Below are 9,820 nucleotides of genomic sequence, written 5' to 3'. Positions count from 1 at the left end.
TCGAGGGGGGATAGGGGGAGACTCAACACGTGTTCCTGTAGCTTGGGTGGTCACTGCTTCCCATGAACAGTTGTTTGGAGGTCCTCTACCACCACCACAACCACCACCACCTCCACCACCACCACCACCACCACCATAATTATCCATACAACTTAGCCTTGACCCAAAACAACCAGAATCACCTCAACATCAAGTTCAGTTCTGGTACTGAATGGGAGGGCTAAGCCCATCGCTCCCTAAGCTTGCAAAGATGGAAGTTCATCAGCCCAGTGAAAACCACCAGTTGTATCTCCCTCAGCCTCCTCCTGAGCCTGCTGTGTCATGGGCATGGAAGTTAAGGAAGCTTCCTGAAGTGCATTATGGGTTTGCCAAGCAGCAAACACAAAAAGCCCAGTGCCAAGCTTTTATCCATGAGCTATTTTGATTCTTACTGATGTCATATAAAATAACACAGCTTGTGAAGGGGTTTCTGGCCCACTCCCCGGGCACTGAGATATCAAGTGTCCACTTGGTAGAACATCATCTCCTCTGGTGGGCTGGAGGCTGTGTCCTGCTACCCTCGGTATTATTTATGTAACACAGACCCTCCCCTGCAGCCTGGCAGCTGTAGACCTGGATCTTGATGCTAGGAGGAGCCGTGACCTTGGAATCTGGGTGGACTCCATTGCACAGGCATGTTGTGTAGTGTGAGAGCCAACACGTTCTTCTCCACGCCTCACGGCTGTGCTCCATATCACACCCCCAAATAGAGATTCTACAGCTTTACCACACATGCAGGATCCACAACAGAAATGACAGAACAGCTCATCTGTGGGTCCCTTCTGCTGCCTTTGTGGCTGGAGTACATACCCCCCTTTCTCTTTTTGGCCTCCTGATCTCTTTCATGATCATTACTATTTGGCTCAAGAATTATAAACACTCGTTGACCTTTCGGATGGGCTTTGTTTAGCCATCAGAACTCCTTTGAGACCATCCAAGTTTTGTATCAACAGTTGGCTCCTTCTTTGTCACTGAGTACTCTCCACGGTGTGTACAGACCACAGCTCAGCTCCTCATTTACTGGATGACAACTGGCTGAGTCCTAGCTGGTGGCACTGTGGACAAGGTAGGTATGGGCATCAGGCACAAAATTCTAACGTCTTTCACTCTTACCATTACGTGAGGCTTTTTAGCACTGTCACCCTGTTTGAGGGTAGATTAACAGGCATCTATGTATGTGGATAAATGCTCAGAGATCCAGCACAGGGTCATCAGGTGAGGGCAGGCCAAGTGTAGTAACACCTGGACTGCACCGTCCACATAGATATGTGGTTGCCCCCAAGAGTCCTCAGTTCCTACCATGTCTGGTGCCAAGGACATTTGAATTCTGTGTACCTGACAAGTGTGTAGTCACCTGTCTTCTAGACCTGGGGGAATGGCATCCTTGAAGAGAACTCAGGTAGGCCTGGGGAGCTTCCTCAAGGCAGCTGCTTGTGAGCCATTGGGAGTGAGTGGAATGTCTTCTGTTCTCAGCTCACTGTTCAGCTCACTGTCCTGGGTTTGCAGGAGTGTGAGGAATGTCTCTTTACCTCAGAAGCCCCTGGTCGCCTGACTGCAGGCCTCATCATCCGCAGGCTGTTCTGTTCACTCCCATAGGGACCTCCCTTCTCATTCACTGGGGGCCACTTGCTACTTCCCTCCGGGTATGTATCATCAAAGCTTTCTTGTTCATGTCAGGTTTGTGGGTTTTTCCAGCAGTTGAATTTCTGAGTCTTGCTTCACGTCATATGAAGTAGTGGTGCAGGACAAGGAGTGTCCAAAAGTGCCCAAATTGATGATAGGGGTGACTTTGAAGACATTTGACCCCCTCCAATTAGAGCACAAGGCAGCAGAATAAAGAAAGAGCCCATCTGCAGTAGTTTAGGCAAAAGTGACCCATGGGTTCCTGGGAGCAGCCCTATGGACTAAGGTTCAAGGCTACAGCCTAGTGACACTGGTCTCAAGGAGTTCACCACATAAGGCTTCTGTGTAGGAGATGACTAGTGGGGCACAGCCACCAGGGTCCCAGACCTGTGTGTTCCCAAGCATCCAGAAGTCTTGAGGTCCTGACTTCACTCCTCTCTGTGGCATGGACTAAGGCAAGCACCGGACACTTTTTTATTCCACCTGGTATTCAGCAAGGTATTTTAGATATGTCTGGAATTTCTCACCTAGGTATTTTGTTATCATTTGTTTTAGGAGTTGGAGAGATCTTTTACAGAGAGATCTCCCAGAGGACCAGAGTTCGATTTCTGGTACCCACATCAGGTGGTTCCCAACTGCCTCTAACTCTAGCGCCAGGGAACCAGAAGTTGCTAATTTTTTTCAACCAGAAATAAAATCGTGGTTTTTAAATAAAATCGTGGTTATTTAATACATCCATATTTTCCATACAAACCGTGTCATTCTACATCATTAGAGAGTATGTGCTACAACTCTCATCACAGGGAGCCTGTGATGCAGTAGGTATGTCCTCACGCTGTTCTTGGGGCCCTTGCATGGGAATCGTCCATGGTGATTGTAAGTCATGTGATGGGGGAGGGGCCTTCATCTCCAAAGATTTCGCAGTTTCTCTGCTCTCCGGCTCCAGCTCTTAAAATGATTGAGTACCACAAAGCCTTCTCTTTCAAGTGGTTCTAGCCATCAACATTTATCATGCCAGAAACTACAATTGAGCATCTGAAATATCCACTCACTAAAATAACAAGAATAAACCTGTCGTGCATTTACAGGAGTCGTGCTGATGGAAACCAACTCTGCTTTCCACTTAAGAGTGCAGTAAAAATGGTGGCATGGAAGTACGATTTGCAGGCTTCCTCCCCTGACTGCATGGACGGCAGCAGGCGTCTCTGTCATTTCTACAGCCACCAGTTGAATATGTTGTTTTGGCTGAGATATGAAGAAAACAAGACAGATCTGTTGGGGGGAAATTTTTGGTAATTTTTCCTGTAAAATGGCGGTACTATTCCTTGACAACACAGCAAATTTTGCTCTGTGTTTTCTTCTCTTCTTCTTTCCTTTTTGTTTTTCTTGTGGTTAAAAACAAATATGAGACCAATTCTTCAGCAGACTGTGTGTGTGCCTGTGTGTGGTGTATGTATGGTGTGTGTGTGAATGTATATGTGTGTGTGTGTGTGTGTGTGAATGTGTGTGAGATGTATACATATGTGTATTTGTGGGGTTTCTGCTCTATCCTTTATAAAGGTATTTATAAAGATTTTATAAAATCTATTCTCTATAGATTTTAGGGTCTGTAACTAAATCTGGCTGTCACATTTTTTCAGCTAGGCTGGCAGTGGCAAGCCCTTGCTTCAGGCACATGTGGCATGTCCCCAGCTTTTCATGTGGCTGCTGAGGACTTGAGGTAATCTGCCCATGCAGCAAGCCCTCTTACCTGCTGAGCCATCTCCCCGGCTTGTTCTTACACACAGTCCACATGGTAACTGTAGGTGTGACCTTCCAGAGTCTGACACCCCTCTGGAATTTAACTACACTGACCCAGCAAGAGTGGCCCATGTCCCTTTCTTTCTTTCTTTCTTTCTTTCTTTCTTTCTTTCTTTCTTTCTTTCTTTCTTTCTTTCTTTCTTTCTTTCTTTCTTTCTTTCTTTTTAACATATAGAAGAGCAAACACCTTTATTACCCGAGCTATGAAGGATGGCTTATTTGCCTTTCTGGGCTCTGATCTTCCACAGATAGAACTCCAGCTCCTTGCCTTCGAGCACATAGCCATCTGCTCTGCCACACTGGCCTGGTCTTGAGGCAGTACAGGGGAGAAGCTTGCCTTGCTGGAACTGCTCCTCCAGAAGACTGCTGATTTTGGCATTCTTTTTGTTGTTATTGTTGTTGTGGTGGTTGTTATTGCATTTCTTTTGAATTTTCTTGGATTGTTTTTTGTTTAAAATCTCTTCCTCCTCAGGAGTCAGCTTGGTTCCCTTCTTGCCGCCCGGGGGCAGTGCATATTGGGACTCATACCACTGCCTGTCAATAAGCACAATGCAATTCCTCACCAGGGTCTTGGTGAGAACAAGCTCATTATTGGATGCATCGTAGACAACATCAATGATCGGTTTTTTTCTGAGTACAATACTCAGAGCCCCAGGAAAAGTTCCCCACATTCAATCTCAGGGCACAATACTTCTTAATGCTTCCTCAAACTCGGAATGTGTGTATGCAGCGAGGGCCAATCTTAGTGTTGGCAGCAGGCCATCCCAGCTCATACTTCTGTTTCTTGTAGTAGGGTTTTCTCTTACCCCCAGTCTTGTGGTGCTTGTGCCCACTGTCCTGAGAGATGCCCATCGCTCAGCATTGGCTGGAAAGAAGGCAAATCTTTCAACATGACATGAGTCTTTGATAATTTCTGTATGGTACTGTGGTTTATTACTTAGTACTTTAGGGAATCCTTAATGTATATTGGATTTTGAGACTGGCCATATTGTATGACACACCTCCCATGAAATGGTGGCTTTATGAATGTGCTGTCATGCTTCTGATATATAAACCAGCCATTCTCACCGTGGCTCATGCTCTTTAGGGCTCATTCCCTATTTCAGAGCCACGACCTATCTTCCTGTTTTAATATTACAGGATGTAAATTCATGTGGAGTTTCTCCCTGAATGACATCAAGTAGGGATCTACTTTTTAAAGACAGAATTGCCCAAGTGGGTAGCAAATCTCCAGTGTTATTTGATGAATTCTTTCGTGTGGCCTGAGATGACACTCTGCTGGTTCCCAGGTGTCTGGAGCATGCTTCCCCGGAGTGGTGGATCTGCCCTCTGGTGCAGCGTGGTGAACTTTGAGACCAGGCTGTTGAGCAGGTCTGGTTAGGCTTCCTGGATCCTTCTATCTGCTGCAAAAATCCGCTCCCTATCCCCACCCCGTGCTTGTGCGTTTGCTTGTTCAAAGGTTCAGCTCTTCTGTCTTGGGTTTTGTTTTGTTCTGTTGGCTGAGACAAGTTTCATGGACTGGCCTCAGACTCACAGAAATCCTCACGCCTCTACATCCTGAGAGCTGGGATTACAGCTGTCAGCCACCACACTCAGCATCTCCCAGGTCTCCCTTCGTGTGTGTATGTCTGTTTGCACGCTCTCCTAAACTAACTCCTTCTATCACTGTGAGGTGTCCCTCTGCACTCCGGGTGACTCCCTGCCCTGAAGCCTTCCTGCTCTGTCACCCACTCCAGCTGTCTTATGATTAGAGTTGATGAAGTCTGTCTTGGAAGCGCTTTGTGTCTTCACCTGTCTGTGTCTTTGTGTGCCCTGTAGGCTTAGTGATGAGTGCTTTCTCCTCTTATTTGCTTAGGCCATTTACATTTTTCATTCCTACAATAATTGCATTCATTTCTACTTATATTTCAGCATTTTAATTTTTGTGGCAATAAACAGTCAATTGGCTTTTAGAAATTTTAAAAGAGGAGTATTATGTGTTTCACGGTGGAGCGGCTGTCTCTACGGCTCACTTCCCCACCTCCAGCAAGGGCAATGGCACCTGAGCATCTGCCCCGCGCTCCGTGCAGGTTGACTCGTGTAGCCCTCACGGCAACATCAGCCAACACAAGAGGCTTTGAGGAAGTTGGAGTCAGGGTGATCACAGGAACTGCCTAGTCTCAGAGACAGATCCAGGACTAGAATCTGTGTCTGGTTGCCTATTAGCCCATGCAACCAACCAGTAGCAAGGTCCAGGAGATGGAGAGAGACAGATATGTACAGCTATCCCAGACAGGATGAAATCACCTTACAATAGGCCTGCTGGGAAAGAGAGCTGAGGCTTCTGTGACCTGGCATCTCAGGGAGCTGTGAGAGGGAGCAGTCATTCAGGAAAACACAAACCGGACGGCAAAGGCAGTTAGAAAGAAAAGCCAGCCATGATCCAGACTGAGGAGCCGGCAAGGAGAAAAAGTTTGGTCAAAGCTAGTTTAGTCACAGAACACGGGGTCCTGTTATGGAGGTCCTCTGGGCAGAAGAGAGAAGGAAAGAGGCTCAGACGAGTATGAGTGTGTAGGGAGTAGACCAAGGCCCTCACCTGTCCTAGGCTAGAACAGCCTACTGGCTGGGAAGGCCTCAGAGCAGGCTCCTCTACTCAGGTTGCCTCTGGGCCCATGGCTATCATCTGCGGATTACTGCATAGCAGGCCTGAGAACCTGGGTCAGGTAAGTGATGACTCATTGGCCCAGTGTCCTGCCAATTTCTTTCCAGTTCTGTGCCTTGACATCTTGCTCTCCCAACAGGGTCCTCTCTCTCTTCTTCCAGAGAGATGCTGTGGTCTCCATCTCAGAGGAAACCTCCTCCCACTCCCCTCAAGGCAGAACGCAGACAAACACAGAAAGGACATACCCAAAGGACAGCCTGCTCAGATGTGACCATGCCAGGGTGAGGCTCCTCACCCTCCCACTGTCACCCCCCTGTGTCCACATGTTGACAAAGCTGAAATCCACTCAGAACCTGCACTTAAAGATACTGATAGAATCAACGGGGTTGCCCAGGTTAGAACACACAAAAAGCAAATAGTAAACAAAGCCAAGAGTGCTTAAAGGATGTGAGCTCACGTTTGTGCTTGATCTAGGAATGGCTCGGAACGCCCTGCCAGACCGCAGCCTTGCACAGGCCAGAGCAACCTTACTCAGAAAATACTTTTGCAAGGGCGTCCACCCAGCCGTGGCCTGCCCGAGTTTGGACGGGTGCCACCTTGTTATTGATCCTTGAACACTCCTGTTATGAGTCTCGGGGGAAGGGATGGCTGCTTCAAAACAACGTTCGTGAGCCTCCCCATCTTTAGAAATGTCCCCTTGTCTCTGTATCCTTGAATCTGCAGTGAGCTTCCTGGTCTCTGAAAATATCTTTGCTACTCAGGGTGACAGGAATGGAGAAGGGCAGGTGTAGGTGACACACTAAGGCCCTTTCAAGTCTTACCCCCCCACATGTGGTATCAACCAGCATTGTGGTAATACTTTTAGGCACCAAGAGAAGATATAATCTGAAAGGTGTCACCAAGACATCAAACCAGCTACTCCCCCATACAGCCTGGGACTGCTGTCACCTAAGAGGGCCTTTACTGAAGTCTGGGTTGAATTTAAAATCTCGGTTGGATGCAGGGTAAAAACTAGAAAAAATTGTACACATAGCACTCATGTCAACGAGGCAGACACTGAAGGCTTCTGTATGACCAGGAGACAGTGACCAGGAAAGCAATCAGAAGGTCCCAAGCTCACGAAAGGGTTGGGGCTTTGGGCTACTCTGGGCTACATAGTGGATTTTGTATCAGAGACCTGGGCCCTCACGTGGGGACATAGTATGAGTGTGGTTGACCAGCAAGCTCCTTTTTGCTACTCTACTCAGAATAAAAAAGAACTCACCTTGGGACTGACCTCAGGAACAGGAGCCATGGCTATTGAATGGCACTGGAGAAGCAGCTTAATGGCCAGGGCTTGGGGAAAAGGTTCCCTGCCTCCCAGATGTCACCCATACTTGGCCTTGGTGGCACCGTCTAGCCCTGCTCTCCTTGCTCTCTACCAGGGCTCCTCATGAGTGGAACTGGCACCCATGCCTCTCTGTTCACCACTGTTTTCTCCTTCAGTGCAGTATATTCCCCTAAAGTGTGTCCCCTGTCCTCACGGTGGCCCTGTCCTCACGGTGGCCCTGTCCTCTCCTGCCCTTGTCTCAGTATCCTCCGCCCAGGTTGTTCTAACCCCACTTGGTTTCCTCCCCTCAAGCACAGTGGCTGAGCCCGTGTCTGACTATGTCTCTCATTTGTACTTTGAACATCATCAAGCTGTTTTCCTGAGAACCCTAGCTGCCATCCGCTTCCTGCAAGAAACAGCTGGCCCTTTGGAGTGTTGTCATAAGATACCCACCCTATCACTGAAGCCAGCTCTTGGGTAATATAGCCTTTGGCTCTTGGTTCTCTTGCCTTCTCTCCATGGCCTACACAGAACCTTCTGAGGCTATCTTCTTACTTCTCCAATGCTCTTTCAATCTCCCACCTCCAGCTCATTGAACGTAAACCTCTTACCTCTCTTACCTCTGCCCAGCCAGAAAGCTCCATCGTGAATACATCAGGCATGTCTTCTTGATGCTGGGTCACTGCCATTCACAACAGACAGTTGGCAAGAACAAGGGGCTGGTCCCATGATGTACCGACTGCAGACCAAGGTTGGGGAGAGAATGCAGAGGAGGGACCGAGGGTGCCAGGGCACATGCTAAATCTGTCACCAACCTGCAGGTGTGAGGGCCCAGCCTGGGTGTTGGGAGACAAGATAGGTCTCTTTCCTGCCAGAACATCTTCATGGCGGCTCCGGTTCCAAAGGCGTGGGGTGACAGCTGGAGTCGCTGACCTCACTCAGTAAATTGAGCTCCGCTGTAATCCATCTGCTACCCAACATGCCAGCACCGGCTCATCTAGCTGCCAAACTTGGTGAGGGCTGTGGGCGAGCGTTGTTGTCTCTCCCATTTCCCTGCCTCCCTTGAAGCACACCTCTGGAGACCTGGTCCAGAGAAGTTAATGTGCCCACTGCACACTGAGCAGGAGGCTCAGATACCTCTCACCCTGGCCAGTGTGTTCCAGCCAGTGGTGCCTCCGCTTCCCGTGTAGCCTTCTTCTGATCTCCAGCTCACATTTCTAAAGACAGCTTGAGATATTGGGGTCATATACCACTCCCCATTTCTAAGGGCTGCAGAACTCCAACATGACTCTCTTGGTGAAGTTACCTCAGGACTCTGACAGCCAACCTACCTCCACTTGCAAAGAAACTGGTAGACTAAGAGGTTCGCCCTTTTCTCCAGTTCCTTGGACGTCTGAGTTGCAAGTCCCTTCGCTCTTGCTCTGCCCTCCTTGTTCCTGGGGCACTAAGGCAATTGTAGATGCCTGTGAGAGAAGCCATTTGCCTCTACACAGCCAACCTTGAGCCTGCAGCAGGCTTCCTCATGTTCCTGCTCCACTGTGGGCTGGAGGCTCTCAGGAGGGCCCCACTCATCCCTGACCACCCCAAGCCACCTGGTTCAGCCTGTAGCTGGGGTTGAGGATTTGGGGTGGAGTCGGGCATGTAGCTGGGAGTTAAGGCTGCACAGTGCTCCACGATGCAGGCGTTAGAGCCTAGGCTGTGGGCAGAGACCAGAGAGAGGCTAGGACCCCTGAAGCAGAGGGTGGAGCTGGAGACTAGGTTGTATGCCAGAAGGAGCTGAGGAAGTAGCTAGCGGAGGAGGATCCAGGCAAACTAAATGCTGGAGAGTAATAAAGGGACTTTTCCCTTCCCAGTGAGGCCCAGGGCTAGTGCCTGCATGGCTGCTGGGGACCAGAACCCAGAGGCAGCTAGTATCCATATGCCAGAGTGATGTCCCCAGCCCAGCAGGTACTATGTGGGAACTGCCGTGCCTGTGAGTCTCTGAGCAAGCCAGGAAGCAAGCAGATCTGCTGGGAATGCCTAACTGTACACAGATGCCCTCCAGGCTCCTGTCCCTCTTTGTGTCTCATACGATGAGTGAAGGATGCCTCTGCCACTGGATAGGATATGGAACTCCCCACCACCCAGTTAACGCTAATGGAAGGCTGATTGTCACCATGCTGGGTCAGGACTGATGGTCACTCAGATCTGGGTTATATATCAGACTGCAGCTGGAATACAGGTCACTGGGCCCCCACGGGCCATGTGGTGCTTTAGAAATGGCCCTCCCTACCTTCTGGGTATTTGAAGCTGCCTCTACTGCCTCATCTTGCTCTCACTGCAAAGTCATGGCTCTTCTCTCTGCCTGGAGCTAGGGCTCTCCCCACACTGAGGGGAAGCACAATTCCACAGGTTTGATAGACAGAATT

General features: G+C 49.2%; 1 pseudogene; it reads right to left on the bottom strand.

Annotated features, from left to right (window-relative positions):
* Window positions 1-3,677: 3,677 nt before the first annotated feature.
* Window positions 3,678-4,314, bottom strand: LOC114610806 (annotated as a pseudogene).
* Between the last annotated feature and the right edge of the window lie 5,506 nt (window positions 4,315-9,820).

This window comes from Grammomys surdaster, unplaced genomic scaffold, assembly GCF_004785775.1.
Source record: "Grammomys surdaster isolate TR1022 unplaced genomic scaffold, NIH_TR_1.0 126059, whole genome shotgun sequence".
NCBI lineage: Eukaryota > Metazoa > Chordata > Mammalia > Rodentia > Muridae > Grammomys > Grammomys surdaster.
Note: the sequence above shows the minus strand (reverse complement) of the source record. Positions and strands in the feature narration are given on the sequence as shown.